Below are 20,415 nucleotides of genomic sequence, written 5' to 3'. Positions count from 1 at the left end.
CTACTTTGATTCTGCTGGTCTATGAGGGAGGAAGAGGTATCCAAGGGTGTTATTTATTTTTGCTGGATATTATTTATTTTGATTGGCTGTTTCTTGTTGAAGTATTTGCACTGAAGATGTCAAGAGGTTAAGAGAGCTTTGGTGTGAATGTCCAACCACTGGGAGGGCTACAGGTACCAGCCAATGAGGGTCTAAACCATTCTTGCCATGGTGGTAAGGCCCTCTGCTCATAGGGTTTCCGATGCTTTAATCTTGTTGGAGGTCTCATTAGGAAGTGCGGCTCTATCCTTTGCAGCTACCAAGCTGAATATTCAGCAGACGCATTGCTCGCTGGTGCTTCTTCAGTTGTGAAGGTCACTGATGGGACGGAGGAGTTCATGATGACTCCCAGAGGTGGAGACCCATGGCCATCTAGGATTTCCTAGGGTGGACATCCGTGCAGACCCCTGGGGTGCCAGTTGAGTGAACTGGGACTCTAGGGTGAGCCTGAGATGGGGTCTTGCAACGAGGTAAAAGCTTCATAAGAGGCAGGAGAGGTCACTGAGGAGAGCTGTTAGGTGGTGGCCGGCTCTGTCCCGGTCCCTGCAGGTGTCACCCCAGGGGGGAGGCCTCGTTTTTTTCCAACTATTCTACTGCAGACTTGAGGCTGACAGCATCTGGGAATCTGGGAAGCTGGAGCTGATCTGATCTGACACGCCTTTTTGTGGTGACATGTACTTGAAATCTGGACAGTGGACTTGAGATCTCTGCCTATATAGTCTACTGTGAGAGTGTTTTCAACTCTTTGAACTCTATCCCTGGAATGGCTGTCTACTAGATTTTGATTCCAGGAAACCTGCTTTGTGTCCTTGTTGGAACAGACCCTGGGGTGCCTGAATTCTGAGCTTAGTGCTCTTTCCCTGTGGCTCAAGATGGTAGTAATTTCATGCACGCCTGAATTCTGAATTTCTCAGAGGCATCTGGTCACCAGCCAAAGGATTTTGTGCAATTGGGTGCTGAGGCCAAAATGCCATGTCAGGGAAAATAAAGAAAACGTTTCCCCTTAATCACTTGTCTCTGGGAATCAGCCAAATCTGAGAGTATCAGAGGTCCTTCTGTCCGTTGCCACACATGAGGCTGGACTGCCCTCGCCTGTCTCAGGTGGAGGAAGGTCCTTTAAAAGTCCTTCAGGAGACAAGATCCCACCTGCTCCCTCCATCAGCTCTTCCTGGCCAAGAAAGAGAAGAGCTTTTTAAGTCTGGCAAACTCCAGTTGGTATGTCATTGAAGGTAAGCCTCTTTTAAGTATCTATTCTTCATGATTCTGGACCATATTTGAATTGAACCAAAGATCTCCTAAAGCCCTGGTCTTCTTTCTCCATTCCCTTTCAGGAGTGAGGAGTGTTCTCACATGTCAGGGGATGCATAGCCTGTCAACTTCCATGGCAGGCTAGGTAATGGGTTTGGGCACGCATATGTGTGTCCCAGACAGAGCAAACCCTTATATGGAGGTGAGTGAGTGTGGCGATCGGTTAGGAGAGATGCCTTCACACCTTCTTTCCCTTCCCCACCTTTTATAACCCTTTGTATTTCTCAGAAATAAAATGCTCTTGTTAGATGGATTTGAATTGTGTCCTTTTTTACAGTGTCTACTAAGAGGCAGTCTTCCGTTCTGTAGATCCAGGTGTTCTCGGCTCCATGTGAGAGGGTGGAAAGGAATGAAATTCTCCAAGGCCAAAGAGCCTCTTCCCTGGATACCCTGCACCACCCCAGTGTCCTTTAGACTTAGGGGTGGATTCTGCTAAGACTTGGGAAAGCCAGCATTGGGAGCCCTCTCTGGTTCTGATTTCTTTTATCGACTTGCAAAGAGTCTTTTCCAAAGATGGAGAGTCAGCCCTGTTCTCCACTTTTTTTCAGCAAAAATGCCAAAAATCTTAGAACGAAGCTTGTCTCCACACTCCCTGGAGACTACCCTAGCTCAGTCTTTCTTCTCTGTCCCTGAACTGTGTGGTTTGGCAAAGCAAGACTTGGTTTATTTATGTAGGCCTTTCCATTTCTCATTTGCATTACTACCCCTGGTTCTAAAGCCATCTCCCGAGGTTCTGTATCGTGGGCGACCTGATCAGCACAGCCAATACCAAGGAGACTTCCATCTTCCTGGGGAAAGACCAGCAGAGCATGTGAACATCAAGCACAGGGAAGAAGGAAGGTTGAGTCTGTAGAGTCACCTTTATAGCAAGTCCACAGATTCCCAGGAATAAACAAAGAACCTGTTAGACATTGTAATCAAGCATAGCAAACAAGAGAAGATGACGTTCTGTCCACACATAAGATGCAAATGGAAATGTGTAAGAAAGCGGGATGTAAATTCCCCAAATCTATCTTTTCATTCAAGATTCTCATCGATTGTACACACCGGTGGTTTGGCTGGCCATTTGGGCATATTGGAACAAGAGCTTTAAACTTCTCTTGGAAGTTATGCTGTATCATTACCCAGAAGTGGCAAAAAAAATCCATTATTCTTCTGATGAATTTTAGTTATCATTTATGCCATTCAAATCAATCAATCAATCTATAGGCTTTCCCTTGCATGAGCCTAATTGGGCAAACATTGTTGCAAAGAGGCTTGTCTCAGTGAATTTTAATCAGAGCTGGCCTCCTCCATGATGGTGGGGGATGCTCCAGCAGCATAAGCTCAAGATGTGAGGCTCTCTGCACCCAGCCCTTTGCAGAGTTCGAGGAATACAGATCAATACATGAGGTAATCTCTGGGGTCTGCCTTGCTGACTCAGTGTCAGGCGGGCCCATCCAGGCTGTGCGAATGGACGGGCAGGCGTGGGGCAACAGGTGGGGAAGGCAGTTCGGATAAAGGTCATGAAGGGTGGTTCTCTGATCTTTTTCACTTTTCAAAACTGATTTTACTATCAAGAGGCAGTGGGTAAGTCATTTCTAAACACAGCCTCTCCTGCCCATCTTTCCTTTCCCATTGTTGGGCCAAGATTGGTCCCCGAGCAGCTCTGTCTCATTCAAGGGTTTGAGGAGCCCTTCTTTGGGTCTTAGTTTTCCTAGAGTGATCACCATAGAAGAATCACTCGTGCAGCCTCAAGTGATTGCTATCTAGCTAAGACAGATTGTGCTCAGAACTCCTGGAGTTGAAAGCCAAAGAGAATGACAGTAAACTGTGTTAAAATTATGCTTCATCATCCCAGCGGTAGATTCTCTAGAAACACCCAAGCAGAGGGAGTTGTTCTACCAAGTCTTTGGATAGGCACAAGTGCTGATTCCTTGCAGCCACAGAGAGAGGAGCATTAAGCCCTCCAAACACAGTCATCCCATCCCTCAAAAGATATTAAATTAGCCACATGAGGCAGACATTGTCCGAAAGAACTCCATTTCTTTTTCATTCTTTTTAAAGGTGTTCTGCCCAATTTAAGGCATCTGCCACTCCGTCTCTTAATTCTTATGTCTCTTGATGTCTATTCCGAGCCTTTCCTCCTATACCCCTTGATATTCTGTGAAGCAAAGATTTTTTAAAAATTGTACAACCAAGTCAAAAGTGCCCCAGACACCCTGTGGGTGATAATGTCACCACTGCTGGTTCCATCCCTGTCTATTTTCTCTCTTTGACATAGGAACAGTAATTCTTCTCTAATAGATAATAAGGGGGAAAAAAGACCCAACGATGTCAGTGTGAGGGCAGGATTCATGGATTGCATAATGCAGCAGTTCTTGCTGCTTCTAGAATTTCAAGAGAAAGTTGGAAGACACAGGCTCCAGGCCCTGGGTATTTGCATTTTTTCCAGGGGCATTCTTGGAAAGGATGACTCACCTGTGGGGAGATATTTATTCCTTTGATTCATGTTTAAACTCAGCTGCTTCTTATACTTCAGTTCTGTGGATGATGAATATTTAATACTGCATATACTGAAAATGAAGGTCAAGTTCTGCTTACTGGTGACTTCGGTGCAGGCTCATGCCTCTGCAAGGCAAGCTACCTGCTGTGACCAGAGTAAAGCTGAAAGGTTATACATTGTTAAAATTTTCCTTAATGACTTTATCTGCTCCAAAATCGCTGGCACACAGTGAGGGCACCCGCTGATTTCACCAGCCTTTGCTCTTGGCTTCTCATATCAGCAGTGAAGCTTTGGGGATATGGACATTAGCAAGGAGGCAGGAAGATCAGTGCAAAATATGGAGAGCATTTAATCCGAGGGCTGGATTCCAGGATAATGGTGGTATTATGATTTGGAAATGGCCTTCTCCTGGTCTTTAACATCCATTTAACATTTTACGTTTGTATTCATGGATTTATTCATCTTGTATTCATTCACTCACCGGAGACCTCGTCAGTGCGATAACATGGAAGATTTTTCACACTGTAAAATTCTTAGGGCTAGGTATGGGTCAGGAAGGTTATCTTAAAGATCACAGTAGAAATTGACCAAACTGTTTTCATACTTTCTGAAAATAAAACTGGTACCCTTGATATGATGGGGATACCCAGAGCCTTCGTAGAACTGGCCAATAACCAGCTATTTTACCCACTGAGTGCTCACACAGCCAGGCCTCTCGTCTCTCAGCCTGGAAGTTCTCTTGAAAGAGGAAGAGAGAGACAGACGGCCACGAGAACTAACATTCCCTCATCATAGACTTGTGTGAGGTATAGTGTCGAGCACACTATAATACACACCACACGGGACCTCACTGGACTCCCCCAACAACTTGCTCGGGTGGTGTTATTACCTTTCCCACTGTACAGGTGAGGAGGCTAAAGATGCAACATTGATCCCAAACCACATAGCTCATGAGCCATGGAGCCAGGATTTGAATCCAATGTTATCTAAAAGCCTGTCTCTTCCAAGTGTCGGGAAGTGAAATTCCAGATTGAATAAGTGACTAGTTGGGTTGAGTGAGGTGTCGCCAGAAGGAGACATGGCTTAGCCTCCTTAGGCAGCTTATCTGTCCTGTTTTCTCTTTTGTTCTCCATCTTCCCATTTCCTGCCTTTGGGGCCAGGTCTACAAGTCAGCAGTGCCTGGGAGGGCCCTTTCACACTTTCCTCCCTAGGACATGAGACACGTGGAACATGTCTGTGGGACATGTGCTGTCTGATGTCTGTTTAGGTCTTGATTCATTTCTTCCTACATTATGGCCTAATAAGACTCCCTTCTCTTTTATCTCAATGGAGTGGCAGCATTTGGTGATGGAATAGGGTCATGTTTGCAAAGAACAAGGAAAGTTGATTGTTTCTCAAAGGCTTCTCCCAGTTAAGGGATTTGTTCCCTGTAGAAAGACCCTTTGCCCCCTTCCCACCCCCATCTTACCTTCCCTTCTGTGGCTATCATTTGGCACACTAAAGTAGGTAATGAGAGAGCCCCCTGCTTCTCCATTAGACAGAGTCTTTTATCTCTTATTTCTTTAGAAAGCTGTACACTTTAGTTAATTTGTTATAGTTTTGCATCGTGTGCCTGGAGAGTTAGGATTACCCAACCAGTGGACTTCAGGAGAATTTGGTGCAAAAGAGGTTTCTGTGGAGGTCTTTCTCACAATGTAAGATATCCTGATCGCCTCCTCCAGTCTTGTTCTTGCTGGCTGTGAGCACAGGTGTCGACTCAGTGCCTCACCTGTGCCAGCTTTGAAGCAGGCACCTGGCAAAGCTATGAGAACAGCGTCAGCACCTCTGACAGCGCATCACAGACTGTAAACTACTATGGAGGCTGCCTTCACTTTCACTGTGAACACGCCCCATGTCACGCAGTAAGAATAGCTGGTAGCCCATGGTATGGGGAAGGAAGTTCACCACCTTCCTTTGTGCTCATCTCCTCTATGGAACATGGCCTTTCCAGCCGGTGTGCTGAGAAATTCACTGCCGTTCTCCGCCTTGATGCCCTTTTTGAGGAGTCACGGGATGCATTTAGCCTTTGTTGAAGAAGTCAACACAAATCACTGTCTGTGCAAAGCATCCCCCTCTTCTTTTTTTTCCTTTTTACATACTCCCCCCAATTTTCTCTGTCCCTCACTGACATTTTTATTGCCAGGCTTTGGTCTGGAAAATTATGGGTAGGGAAAGTTCAAGGGCAGGATGTTCAGAACAGCGCTGCACATCTGTGAAGGGGAGCACAACAGGAGCACCCGCAGCTGTTGAAAGAATGGAATGTCAGATGGTGGAGGAGCTGGGCCCACTGAGGGGATGGGGGAAAGGGGGGTGCCTTTAGGGCAAAAAGTCTGTAAATAACTCCCAATGGGAAGTCCTTGTCCCCTTTCTGGATTTAACCTTTAACGGCAACACTCGATTCTCCTGCATGGGAGCAACCCTGACTCAACGGTGACACTTTGCCTAGCTTTCTGAAATGCCATTTTTTCCATCAGGTGGAGCATAAATCTGGTGAGAAGATAGGTGGAGGTGGTGCCCACAGGGTGACTGCTCTGTGTCCTTCCCCCTTCCACCTGGGTGAGGCGGTCTTCGCTTCCTCACTTATTTCTCATTGTGCAGGTGGTACCTGGGTACCACATGTGACAGCATCTAGAAGCATCAGGGATGACCTGCTCATCTTTGGCATTACCTTGGAAAAAATTAGGGACTGTGTTAGGAGTGGGAGGGAATAGAGAGCTAGACCTACGACCAGGTTTGTGACAAAGGACAGCTTGAGAGAATAAAATGTTAGAACTCGGAGAGATTTCAGAGTCCACTCGGTGACACTGTTCCCTGTGCCTCAGCATTCTCTCCTGCCTAATGAGGGTTAAGTGACCTTCTCAAGGACACCCAACTAGCCAGGGACTGAACTGGAGCCAGAGCAATGCTCCCCAATCCAGGCCCCTTTCTCCTCAATCTCTTGAGTTCTTTCCACCAAATACAAAATGAACAAAGATGTGATAGCAAATATTATCCTCTAAAGAGCAAGGCGAATAGTGATTTTTATGCCCATTTTGGAGTTTTAGGCTATCATCACGGGGGCAAGTTTAGGGCCATGGATTAGAACAAAGATGATGCCAGGTAGGTGCTTGGGATTCCTTTATTTCATCATCCTTGGCAGGAGGCCCTGAATTCTTTGATTTTATGATCCTTTTTTTTCTTTTCCTTTTTTTCTGTACTATTTCGGAGGGGGAGTAAGAGCTCAACTGTGTGGTGGAAGGTTAACAAGGCTGAATGCTTTGGTTTGGCCTGTTAGGGATTTGTTATGCATGATTTTTGAGGACATGTTGCCCAGTGGCTCATTTGTTTCCCTGTAAAAACCCTATCCAATAACTATGTCTATAAATCCATATTTACTCTCCTCTCCAAAAATTACAATGAATTATTTCTTCTCTCCTCACCACTCTCCAGAATTTCAAAAGAAAACTTTGGATTCTCTGACACTTTGAAAAGAATGCTTATTTCAGGGGAAATAAAGAAAACATGGGGCACCTGGGTGGCTCAGTCGATTAAGTGTCCAACTTTGGCTCAGGTCATGATCTCACCGTTCGTGAGTTCGAGCCCCATGTCGGGCTCTGTGCTGACTGCTCAGAGCCTGGAGCCTGATTTGCATTCTGTGTCTGCCTCTCCTCCACTCTCTCTCTCTCTCTCTCTCTCTCAAGAATAAATAAACATAAAAATAGAAAAAAAAAGAAAACACATTTCCTTGGAGGTTCAGTTAGTGTTTATGTCGTCTGCAATTACCATGTGTTTATGTTGCACGAGGGCCCAGTCTTCTCCCTGTTGCAGAGCAATGGTCCTCTACCTGAAGTCCCAGTCAGATGTGCATGCAAAACTCTCAAGGGATCAGGGTAGGAGCCAGCTGGAGAAAAGGTTAGCACCCAGGACAGTGTAATCCAAACACAAGAGCAGAGCTCATGCTTAATGCGACCATGGTTGTGTTGAGCTTGATGTAGATGATTACTGCTTTGTGATGGGTTTTATGGGCCGCAGACAAGGATGGAGATGTGACCTCTGTCTTTCCTTTTTGTCCCCCCTGTTCTTCTTCCTGACAGCCTGATAAATTGTAGCTTTGGGGAGACCCTGGTCAGTGATGAGTCATTTGCGTTTTAAAAATAGAATTTCTTACAGCAAAGATGCCCTTGGGACTTTTTAATGCACTTGTGACTATTCATAGAATTTGGAAGAAGGGAGTGTGTGCGTGTGTGTGTGTGTGTGTGTGTAGAGGACAATCCCTGTCCCCTCTAGATTGATGGGAAAGCAGAGCATTGGAGGACTGGCCACCAATCTTATCATAACAACAGAGATGAAGCTGAGAACCGTGTACCCATGACCTTAAAGGTATCAGTCAGGTAACAGATCCCTATTAAGTACTCACTGTGTGTAAGACATTTGCTAGGTATGGAAGATTTAAAATACTATGTGAAAGACTCGATCTTTTTCATTAAGATTTTAAAATTATATATATATTTACAAGGGACAGGAAGTTTAACCATCAGATAGGAAATAAATACAGGAAATAGAGGGAAAATGAGCATAAACTTAGGAAAAAGAAAAAAGATATAGGAAAATGGGGACCATAAAACAAGGTAACAAGTGAGATTTCAGTATATCATCAGTCTCTACTATGAGCCTTGCTAAGGATAAGGGCTAAAGTTGGAAAAGCCAAGCAGATAGCTGGATCTTGGGAGTGTTTGGGGTCTGGCGAGGTTTTGAGTTGAGGAGAGAGAAAACACAGTCTCCCCTTGATTCTACAAATCCACAAGAGGAGCCTCCCATTCTGGCCTGTGCTGTGTCCTCTGGCTTTTTTATCACCAGTATGTGCTGAGCCCAGCAAAGCCCTGCCTTGAAATGAGCCGCTGAGATAAAGGATGGAGATTGCTTCAGAGGTGGCAGAACAGAACCAGAAAAGCAAACTGTCCCTGTTGGCAATAATACCTGTTCTCCAATTGCACATGATGAAAATCTTTGGAAACTTCTCTTAGGAAAATTCCAGAAGTGGCTGACCGAAAGACATCCATTGCATCTTTCTGAGGCCAGGGTCAGGGTGTAATGTGCCTTTCAGGGGCTTTGTTTATGAACTTGGCACGTGCAGAGTATCCTGCAATGTGGTGGGGAGGAAAGTTATAGATGAGGGAGGCAGTGCCACTGACAAAGTGGCCACAGCACATTCTGGATGTTTGTCTGGAGACCACGGTTTGCCTATAGGGTCACACAGTGATTTTCGTGGGTATAGGTCCTTATGCCTTCTTGGGTCCCTTTCTCTGTACAGAATTATATTAAAAGTTGCATTGTGCGACTACATTCATATAAAGATAAATATAATCCAGGCTGGGTTCATTATTATGTGTTTGGCATTATTATATTTATGTTTCTTCTTCTGATTTAAATTTTTTAATGTTTTTATTTATTTCTGAGAGAGAGAGAGAGATACAGCTTGAGCAGGGGAGGGTCAGAGAGAGAGGGATATACAGAATCTGAAGCAGGCTCCAGGCTCTGAGCTGGCAGTCAGTGCAGAGCCCGACGCAGGGCTCGAACCCACGAACTGAAGTCAGAGGCTTAACCGATTGAGCCACCCAGGCGCCTCTCTTCTTTTCTTTCTTTTTTTTTTTTTTAATATTTTTTTTAGTTTTGAGAGAGAGATAGAGACAGCATGAACAGGGGAGGATCAGAGAGAGAGGGAGGCACAGAATCTGAAAACAGGCTCCAGGCTCTGAGCTGTCAGCACAGAGCCTGATGCGAGGTTCGAACCCAAGAACCGTGAGACCATGACCTGAGCCAAAGTTGGATGCTCAACCGACTGAGCCACCCAGGCACTCCCAGGCGCCTCTCTTCTGATTTTAAAGAAATGAAAAGTAAGACATTTTTGCTGGTCGCTAGATGTCTGGTGGACCATAGACGCAGTGTCTGCTCTGCCTGATGGAAAGCTGGCCTTGTTTCCTCCCTTCCTGTCAGCCCCATCCATCTGGAAGTTTTCACAGATAAGAAAACACACTCAGACTCAGAAGCCTAATATCCCATCCCTCCTAACATCATCTAATTGTTTCTGATGAGGAAATTAAAAAAAAAACAAACCATTCCATTTCAAACCGTGTGTTTTGACTCGGCTTTGGGAAATGGGAACTTTAGCCCCCCAGCCTTAAAAAGAATGGAGCCCATACAGATGTCCAATTTTTTCAGAAAACCTAATGATCTTCTGATGAGTTTTAGAGAGAAATGTGTGCTTTGTCTGTCATTATATCTGAAAAGAAGCCTTGCCAGTTTAGGAGATCTGCTCACTAAGAGCACCACAGTGAAAAATAACATTCCCTACAGCAAGGTCTCCAGGCTCCAGTAGACGGCGGCAGCCAGATGATACGAAGGAGGGCAGGATATCTGGTGAGGACTGAGCTGAGATGAGAGCTCAGGCCTCTCCCAAAGTGACTTCCCAGCTCCGGTTGAGCATACCCAAGCAGAGTGCAGGCTCATGTGGCCAGATCTTCCTGTGTTTCAGAGAGAGGAGAGGAAAACCAGGCTTGATGTTGAATCTCCAGTTTTAAAATACTGCCCACGGCTCCAGATCTTTTCAAGCACTCTGCAGGCCAAACAAAACACTTCTGAAGGCCAGATTTGGGCCTCCCGTTTTCAGTCTTTATTCTAAACTGTCTCTCTTTCTGGTCTTGAATTAGCTCTGCTCTCCGAGTGCCAGAAAAATCTTCTTAACTCTTGATTCTCCATCTCCCAGAAGAGGCCCCTTCACTTTGGTCTCCAGGTGCTCTGTCTTGTTTCTGTCTAACACACTTGCAAGTGTTGCTTAGGTAAGTGTCCACTCTTTCCCTAGGCAAATACTGTATGTCACAGCAATAAATCACCCATGACTTACTGTAAATCCCTAAAGCTACATATCAAAAACTCTACGTCATCCCTGAAAATAACGTTGTTAGGACCTCATAAACATACGCTCTGTTTGTTTAAGAACTGCAAGAGCTTTTTAAACATGGTTGCTAAGTCACAAGAGTGTATTTTCCAGGACATAAATGGAAGTGAACATAACCCCCTTAAATTGTCAGATTCTTTATAAGAATAGAGGCCCAAATCTGTCTGTTCTGCTAGTGTATTAACTTGACCAAAACTGAGTTGATTATACTGAGCATGTGTGTTGATCCCTGTTGGAATCTATCTTCTGACCTGTCTAAATGCACACATTATATGAAACTTGGTTTAATTTCTAGCATATGTGGGTATAAAAGCATGGGTTAACATAGATAAATCTTGGCTGTATTTTTTTTATCAACTTTAAAGTTTGCAATTTGCCGAGCATTCAGTTCAGCACTTACTGATGAAATTCTTATGCGATGGCACCTTTAAAAACAAAATCAGAAGCATTTCTGGATCTTTCTTCCTAGCTATGGTCCCAAGTCAGAGATGTATCTTCATCTCCTCATCTTTCACTTTTTACATGGAAACTTGGCAGTTAATGTTAAGGTAGCACTTTTAGGCAGTTCTTGAATATAGAGCTCAGATATTTTCAGAGCTGCAAAATAGATGGCCGTTCCATTATGATAACCCTGATTCCAGTAGAGCTGCTTCATCAGTCTGGTTTCCAAATGGAAAATACTCATACCACCTTTCACTTATGATACTCTCAGGAAGAACATGTAGGTAGGAATCTAGGGCCTGCCAATTAAATGTTGGAATCTACTATAAGGCACTTGTCCTTCTTAAAGATATTCAATCCATGTTCCTATTTATGCCCAGGCAGAGAACCCCCGTCTCTTCCTTTGAGAACTGATATTTTCACCTTTCTCTCCCTGTCTCCCCCTACCTCCCACCCAGAAATGAACCAATGGCCCAGTTTGAGATGCAATTGATCTTGATGCCTTGATGCAGAGGGAACTGCAGGGATTGTATGTAGAGAAAGATGAAAGACATGGATGCCATTGGATGACTCTACCTGGCATATGCCTTTCCTCTAGCATCAGGAAGAAGGGTGGGGAATGCATGAAGGATTTTGCCCTCTTTATAATAGCATGAACAGGAATGATAAGGCAAGGTCTGTAAAGAGCAGTAGTAATAATTGAGATGTGCTCCAGGCAGCCATGCAGTCTGTAAGTGCCTTGAAGCACAATCTGTTATCAAGTACCTAGTGAGGCTGGGGAGTAGGCAAGGACGGGGTATCTGGTGGCTGCATATCTGTGTGCACTTATATGCATATGCTCGGAGGAGGCATGAATGAGTGAGAGCTGGTACCTAGAGCAAGTAAAATTACGGAAGGCACTGTGTATAGATTTCCATGTGCAGTGATGGTGGTTCTCTTGTGGGTCAGGCACCCCTCTGGAAATATGATGAATGCTGTGGGAGTTTTGCTTGCCAGGGACCCTAAAGTTGGTCCATGTACCCCAAGTTAAGGATTCCTGCTCTGTAGGGTGCATTCATCTGCTCATAGACTGCTGTTTCTTCTGCCATGAAGATTACATGACAGACAGAGAACAGTCCTCATACCCAAAGGCTAAGTAGAAATTGATTAACAACCCTTCCCTCCAGGAATATAAAACACATCCAGGGCAAGTCTCTCTGTAGTGTGTTTTCTCATCTCAAGCAGTCATATATACCCCTTTCCCCCACTGCATTTGAAATCTTGAAAATGGAGGGGCGCCTGGGTGGCTTAGTCGGTTAAGCGTCCGACTTTCGCTTAGGTCATGATCTCACGGTTCGTGGGTTCGAGCCCCGCGTCGGGCTCTGTGCTGACTGCCAGCTCAAAGCCTGGAGCCTGTTTCAGTCTGTGACTCCCTCTCTCTCTGACCCTCCCCTGCTCACGCTCTCTCTCTCTCTAGAAATAAATAAAAAAAAACCTTAAAAAAAATAAATAAAAAAAGAAATCTTGAAAATGGAGGGGCAATGCTAATGAAGCCAGGGAAGGGAGGCCCCTAGGCTTCCTGGGTATTGCTTCACCACTAGGCAACACTGAAAACAGTGTGGTGCTTTCTGAAAACAGTGAAGGTGAGATGAGTCTACAGGGCAGAACCAAACACTCTTTCTTTTCTGCTTCTCTTATACACTGTGGGTTAGCGCCTATATTGAGAGGGAAATTTTCTCCCTGGGTTGCAATCCAGGGATATAAACAATCCCCAGCCAAGAGCATTTCATCCGAGACACAGCTCTGGAGCACCAGGACCTGGGCAGCTATGGGGTACCCAAACAGGTGCAAGCGGCTGCCACTTCTCCAGAAGGCTGTCTCTCACCTATGGCTACAGAGTCTCTGGGGACCTCTGTGGGCTCATCCGACCAGTCTTCAGACCAGTTTGACAGAAAACCGAAGAGCAGCTTCCAAGAGAAACCCCATCTCCCGTGAATTCCCAGCTTCCTTCGGATTTCTTCCTGCTTGCACCTGTTTCCAGCCCAGCCAACTGTGACAGTTTAATTGGTGCAGGGTGGGGGAAGCAGTCAGGGGTGACTGGTGTTCCGGAAGAAGGAGACTCCCCTGAGATGAATGAGGGGAACCGTGACAGACAGGCCTGGCAGTGCTGTGTAGGGGCAGAAGGTCAGTGACCCTTGCTTGAAAAGAGTGCTGACTGGCAGAAACATTTTCCAGCTTCTTCCGCCCTGAGTTGCGTGGCCAGTTTTATGCATTCATGTGTGTTGTTGCGGCCTTGTCCATGGAAGTCAAAGGTCGCTGGGGGGCTCTGGCCTGGCATGAGAATGGGTGGAAAGGAAGGGCAGCACCACTCAATAATTAGCAGGATTTGAGGCTTAGACCCTCCTGGGCTTATCCTGCTTTACCACTTCATAGTCCTGTTCTTGGACGAGCTAGTTAACCTTTCCAAGCTGTAAGGTCTTTTGGGTGAAAATGGTGACAAGGGACAGCGATAATATCTACCTTGTGGCAGTGTGTTCAAGGAATCAGATCATGCCAGTAAAAGCTCTTAGTATAGTGCCCAGCATGAAAGTGACCCCCCAAATTTAGGTATTTCTGTTGTCTTTTTGAAGTCTGGTTCGAAGCTTTTCATCAGGTCTTTAGAGAGACAAGACGTGAACACAATAAAATTAGGAAACAAAACAAGAAGTTGCAAAGCAGTGATGTGGTTAATTATCAAGGTGGTGTATAAGACCTGGGCTTCTCCAAATTGCAACCCTCAACTCATGAATAGTTTGGGAAGGCAATAGAGTGGGTCACAATGAGTGCTTTTAAAAGATGAGATTGAACAGCCTTTGGTGTAAATACTTCTCCAGAAGGTCAGGGTGATTTGAGGAAAATCTGTCTATGTTATATACATAGAGCTGTGTGTACTGTGTAAATGTACATATGTACCGGCTTGTGATGTAAAATCTGTATCTTACCTATGGGTTTTGTGAAAAAGTAGTATGAGCAATGTTAGCTCTGAGTCCAGAAAAGAGCGTGCTCTCTGAGCTGCAGTAATTTGGGGCACCAGGGGGATGGGGTCCAGGCAAGGGTGGAATTTAGGTAGTATGGAAGGAGGGGATAGGGTGAGCAGACCACAAAATAACCCTTACTTCCAATACCAGCCCCAAGCTCAAAGAGCTCCCCAAACCATCCCCAGCTTTTATTATTCACTAGAAGGACAAAGCTCATTAAAAGTTGTTAGTTTCAAAGACAGTTTCCTTCAGGGAAAGGATACACTTTTCCAGCATCCATATCTGACGACATAACAAAGAATATTGCCAGTGGGGGAAGCTCACCAAGGTAGATGTTCAGAGTGTTTTGGGGGACTCTGACACACAAACTTGGGGGACTGACCGCAGTCCCCAGCCTTTTTGGAAGTTGCAAATACCACATGACCCCAAGCCCCTGCTATACATCACAGTGTGAGACTTTCTGGTGTGGTTATCCATCCTCTTCACCTTGCCAATCTCATTGTTACTTTCTGGCTGATGCAAGACACTCAAGCAATGACTTTTAATTGGGCATGACACTCCAAAGGCTAGAGATTGCCTCCCAGAAGCTGACGGTCAAGGCCAGACTTCTCTCTGGGCAAGGTTAACATCTTTATACCAGAGTCAGTGAGGGAACTAGGCTGGCTGGAGGAGGGGTCTCTCCTGGAAAGGACTGGGGGTGGGTCCTTTGATCACGTGCATGAATATCAGGGGAGAGGGAAATGTTAATTTAGAGTCTAGTGTTTCCAGGGTCTGTTAATGTCAGTAAAATCAAGGTTGAATACAACAGGATTTATCTATCACCATGTACATCCAAGTTGAATAGCTTAACAGGTGAGCCTACTGTTAGTAAGGTAAAGCTGGGCACAGGGGACGAGAAAGGGGCCACCTGGATGCATGCTCCCCATGTGAGTGAGTTGCCCTGGGCACATTTGGTTCAACCCCATTGCTGCCATTTCTAGGTGACCAGGATTCTTCCTGTGCCCAACCCAACGGATGGGCCTCCAGGTGCCCTTGATAGCTTTGGTAAGGAGAACATCTGTCTCCCTGCTCCAGTTTAACATCCCCACTGTAAGGCTTGATGAGGTCAAAACCAGAAAATACCAAGACCTCAAGCTGGGGATAAAATGCAAATCCAACATGCCATCAGGCCATGCTACCCCCTTGACACCTGACAAATGAGATAATCTCCAGCCAGGGACCGTTTGTAATTGTGCAATCAAATTAACTTGGATTTCAGTTTAATGAAGTGCTTAATGTCCTGAATGAGGCTGAGTCCTAATATTTAGAGAAGCAAGCTGGACCCTAGCAAAGGGAAGAACAGACTTTGGTTGATAACTGCTAGTATTAATTGTGCTTGCAAAATCAACCTTTTCAGAAATTCATCCTTCTATGTGAAACAATCTGTTAGCATCCAGTTCTGCTATAATTTTGCTAAGGGGTTTTCCTGCTATGGCTTGTAAACAGGACAGTGGAAAGAATGTTTTACTGGAAATCTCTGCTGAATTCTATGTCCCAGGGCATATTTCTTCACAGGACCTCAGCCTTCTCAATTTAACAATAAGAAAAATCTTTCTCTTTTTCTCTGAAATCCCCCCAACTCTTTTTTCCCCCCTAGAATTGTTTTGTTGCAGTTAAAAACTTGAGGTGAGTAGACCTGTTTACAAATACTGATGCTGTTGCTTACTAGCTGTATGCCCTTGGCAAGAAATTACCCTCTCTGAGACTTAATGTCCACAACTGTAAATATGGATCAGAGTAATTTCTGCTCCTTAGTACTGAGAACCGTAAATGAATACTCCACATAAAGCATCTAGTACAGGGCTAGACTATATTGCCATTTATTAAATCTGGTGATATGAATATGAAATTATTTTCAGCATGAATTGTACATCACTAACTTGGTGTCAGTAGTTTTCATTTTTATTAAGCTGATGGTTTAGCTCTTGTTTAGAAAAATGACTGATGATTTAGTAATTAACTTAATAAATATTTATTGAATGGCTGTTATGTGCCAGGCACTATTTTAAGTACCAGACACTTACCAATTGTAGTGTCAGAGGAAGACAGATAATAAACACATCGACAAATGAATAAATAAGATAATTTCAGTTGATGATCAGTTATGGGAAGAAAATAAGATTGGTAATGGGAAAAGCAGTTTCTTAACATTTTTGTCCTGAGGATTTCTTTGGCAGTCTAATGGAGACTATTACTCCCTTTTGAGTGTATTTATAAATGCATAATGTAAAATACTGGATTATGAGAAAACCAGTTATATTGAGATATAGTTATCAGAATATAAAAAACAAATTCATGATAAAGTATGTATGCTTCTTTATTCATACATTATTATCAAGATCAAGTGCAATAGTTCTAATACACCCCATTAATTTTAATTTTTAATTTTTTTCTTAAATAGTTTGTTGTCAAGTTGGTTTCCATATAATACCCAGTGCTCATCCCAACAGGTTCCCTCCTCCATGCCTATCACCTCCCTTCCCCTCTCCCCCATTCCCATCAGCCCTCAGTTTGTCCTCAGCATTCAAGAGTCTCTCATGGTTTGCCTCCCTCTCTCTCCCCAACTATTTTTTCTTTCTTCTCCCCCATGGTCCTCCATTAAGTTCCTCCTAATCCACCTATATGTGCAAACATTTGGTATCTGTCCTTCTTTGCCTGACTTATTTCACTCAGCATACACCCCTTTAAAGTATGATTAATGTAAATGATATTTTGAGGTATCTGCATCAATTATAGTCTCATATGTAAATATCTGATATTTTTATTGCTAAGAGAATCAGAAGTTTCATTAATTCTGTCCTAGTTTGTTGCCCACATTTATAATTAAAGAACATGCTATATTGGAGTTAGACGTTGATAAAAGTAAAGATGTGATTTTTCTCATCTAAGGTCGTAGAATCCCTGAATATTATCCCTGAGTCTGTGCCGCTAGGTAAAAACCCTTGGAATAGAGAATGACTTGTGCTGGGGGTCGAGCTGTTTTATTCAGAGATGAATAATGTGATTTCTACTTTAAAAAAAAAACAACATTGTGGACATAGAGATTAGTGGAATAGAACTGAGAGTCCAGGTATAAACCCATACATCTATGGTCTGTGGTTGATTGGTTTTTTATAAGGGTGCTAAGATCATTCAATGGGGAAAGAATAACATTTTCATAAGATGGTGATTGGAAAACTGGATGAGCCATGTGTAAAATAATGAAGTTAGACCTCCACCTCATACTATATGCAAAATTGACTCAAAATGGATCAAAGACTTAAATGGAAGAGCAGAAAGCATTAAATTTTCAGAGAAAACATGGGAGTAGTTTTTTGACATCGGATTTGGCAATTAATTCTTAGATATGATGGCAAAGCATAATCAAGAAAAGAAAAAATACATAAATTAGACCTCATCAAAACTGAAAACTTTTCTGCTTCAAAGGACACTACCAAGAAGTAAAAAGAGTCTACACAATGGTGTAAAATATTTGCATATCATGTATCTGATAAGAGACTTGTATCTGGAATATATAAATAACTCTGAATACTCATTGATAAAAATACAACTCATTTAAAAATGAGCAAAGGATGGATATTCATCAACACACTCATCATCAGGGAAGTACAAATTAAGACCACAATGAAATACCACTTCACACTCATTACTATGGTTATACTAAAAGACACTTCATAACAAGTGTCAGCAAGGATAAAAGTGTCAACAGATCGAAACCCTGTATATCGCTGGTGGGAATGAAAAATGGTGCAGCAGCCTTGGAAGGCAGGCTGGCAATTCCTCAAAAAGTTAATCATGGGGTTACCATAAGACACAACTATTCCACTTCTAGGAATATAACCAAGAGTAATGAAAGCTTGTACCCAGGTGTTCATAGCATCATTATCCATAACTGCCAAAAAATGGCAACAACCTAAATGCCTATCAATGGACAGTTGGATCAAGGAAATGTGGTATATCCCCATGAGGGAATATTATTTGGCCATGAAAAGGAACGAAGTATTGATATATGCCACAACATGGGTGAACCATGAAAAAGTTATGCTAAGGGAAAGAAGCCAATCACAAAAGATTACATATTATACGGCTCCATTTATACAAAATGTCTAGAATAGGCAATACAGAAAGACAGAGAATAGATGAGTGGTTGCCTAGGGCCTGTAGGAGTGCAGAAATTGAGGAAGATGGCTAAAAGGTACAGGGTTTCTTTCTAAGGTGATCATAATATTCTAAAATTTGCTGTGGTAATGGTTGTTCAGCTTTGTGAATATACTAAATACCAATGAATTGTATACTTTAAGGGGGTGAATTGTATGATATATGAATATATGAGTCATATATGAATCATAACTCAACAAAGATGTCACCAGAAAAAGTCACTCTGATGTGATATGAAGAAGAGAGTGTGGGGCACAAGATTAAAGGAAGAAAATATTTGGGAGGCTGTTTCATTGGTCCAGTTGAGAGAATAATGCCGTGGGCTTGGATGGAAGCAGTGAGGGGATGAACACACGCTGGTATCACAGACAGACCATGGTGTTTTGTTGAAAATAGAGAAAAATGAAGAGTGACTTTTGGGCTGTTGATCTTAGTAACTGGTATTTTTCTTCCTAGAAGACTTGAGTTTTAGTTACAATCTATAGAAATGTTAAGAGGATTTGTGATAGACCTAAACATGACAAAATCTTTAGAGAGTTGGATCTCAACATGTCATGATTATCAATTTCATTGGAGTTTTTAACAGAGAAAAACGTTCATTATGCCCACGCATCTCTGCACACACTCACCACATCCTCATGCACACTTCCATGCATGCAAAGAAAGAATGTAAAAGCCACATGCTTTGGAAAGCCAAGCCAGGGGAGAAAGAATGGATCCCTAGCTTCATGACTTCTCATGCCAGTGCTGAATTTGTTCAGTAGAAAGAAATCTGTGTTCAGAGCAAGGAGGAAAGAATCTATTCAAGAATTTATGTTTCTTAAACATGTCCATCAAACATAATTTTCTCCTAGTCACATGTACAAATAGTAAGGGAGAGGAAAATGTCACTTTAAGACCTTGAGTATTACAGGATTTTGATAATGTTAGCAAAATAATGGATAAAATAACTGATTGCTTCAGTCACCAGGTCCTAACTGAAGCCCAGGCTAAGTAAATTGTCAGTCCAGGCGTGTTAAAATCCTTGTTACTTAAGGTCTTTCTCTGGAGACAGTGTGGCTTCAGTAATGAACGAGCTCTGGAAATTAGAGAAGTAATCAGATTGTTGATTGAGGTTATTTGCTTCACCTCAAGCGGAAGCAAATGGTACAGACTCCTGACCGTGTGCATGGCTCTGTTGTGGGGAGTCAAGGATTTTCTATGATGCTGAGTCCTCCATAGCTCATGTTCACATGAAACAGAAGGCATTTTCCCTGGGGTAGGGGTGGAGGAAGACTTCCCAGGAACCTTAGCCGTAAGCCAGAGAGGCAGGAGTTGATATGCCCTCAGTTATGCTTGAGGAAGATCTGTTTCCCTCCATATTTTTTCCTCTTTCTCCAGTGCCCTTGGGAGCCTGGATGTCCAGTTCCATGAAATTAATTGTCAGAGGGCTCATTTCTAATCCTGACTGCACAAAAAAACCTTGACGTTTTACTGTGCAACTCTAGGTTGGACAGACTCACAGGCTCAATGTTCTCATCTGCAAAGGATACAGTTGAATAGAGAACTTATAAAATCATCTTATATACTTTACCACTCTTGGTTGTTTTTCAACTTGAGGTAATATTCACATAGCATAAAATTAAGCATAAGCCGTGTTAAAGCGTACAGTTCAGTGGCATTTAATACATTCACAATGTTAGGCGACCATTACCTCTTTCCAGTTCCAAGACACTTTTATCACCCCTCAAAGAATCCCATACCCATAAGCAGTCATTTCCCTGCCCCTGGCAACCAACAGTCTGCTCTCTGTCTCTACACATTTGCCTTTTCTGGACATTTCATATAAATGAAATTATACACCTATGTCTGACTACTTTCACAGGGCATTATATTTTCAAGATTCATCCATGTTGGACCATGCACCAGTACTTCATTCCTTTTTATGACTGAATAATATTCCAGCGTATGGATTTGTCACATTTTGTTTATCCATC

The 20,415-nt window shown here is 43.3% G+C and overlaps 1 protein-coding gene across 4 annotated transcripts in view; it reads left to right on the top strand.

Annotated features, from left to right (window-relative positions):
* Nucleotides 1-20,415, top strand: part of KCNMA1 (potassium calcium-activated channel subfamily M alpha 1) — a 738,944-nt gene that overhangs the window by 367,560 nt on the left and 350,969 nt on the right. The gene's annotated exons all lie outside the window — the stretch shown is intronic.

This window comes from Crocuta crocuta, unplaced genomic scaffold, assembly GCF_008692635.1.
Source record: "Crocuta crocuta isolate KB4526 unplaced genomic scaffold, BGI_CrCroc_1.0 scaffold28, whole genome shotgun sequence".
NCBI classification, from domain to species: domain Eukaryota; kingdom Metazoa; phylum Chordata; class Mammalia; order Carnivora; family Hyaenidae; genus Crocuta; species Crocuta crocuta.
The sequence above is the reverse complement of the archived record's forward strand: the minus strand, read 5'-3'. Positions and strand labels throughout refer to the sequence as shown.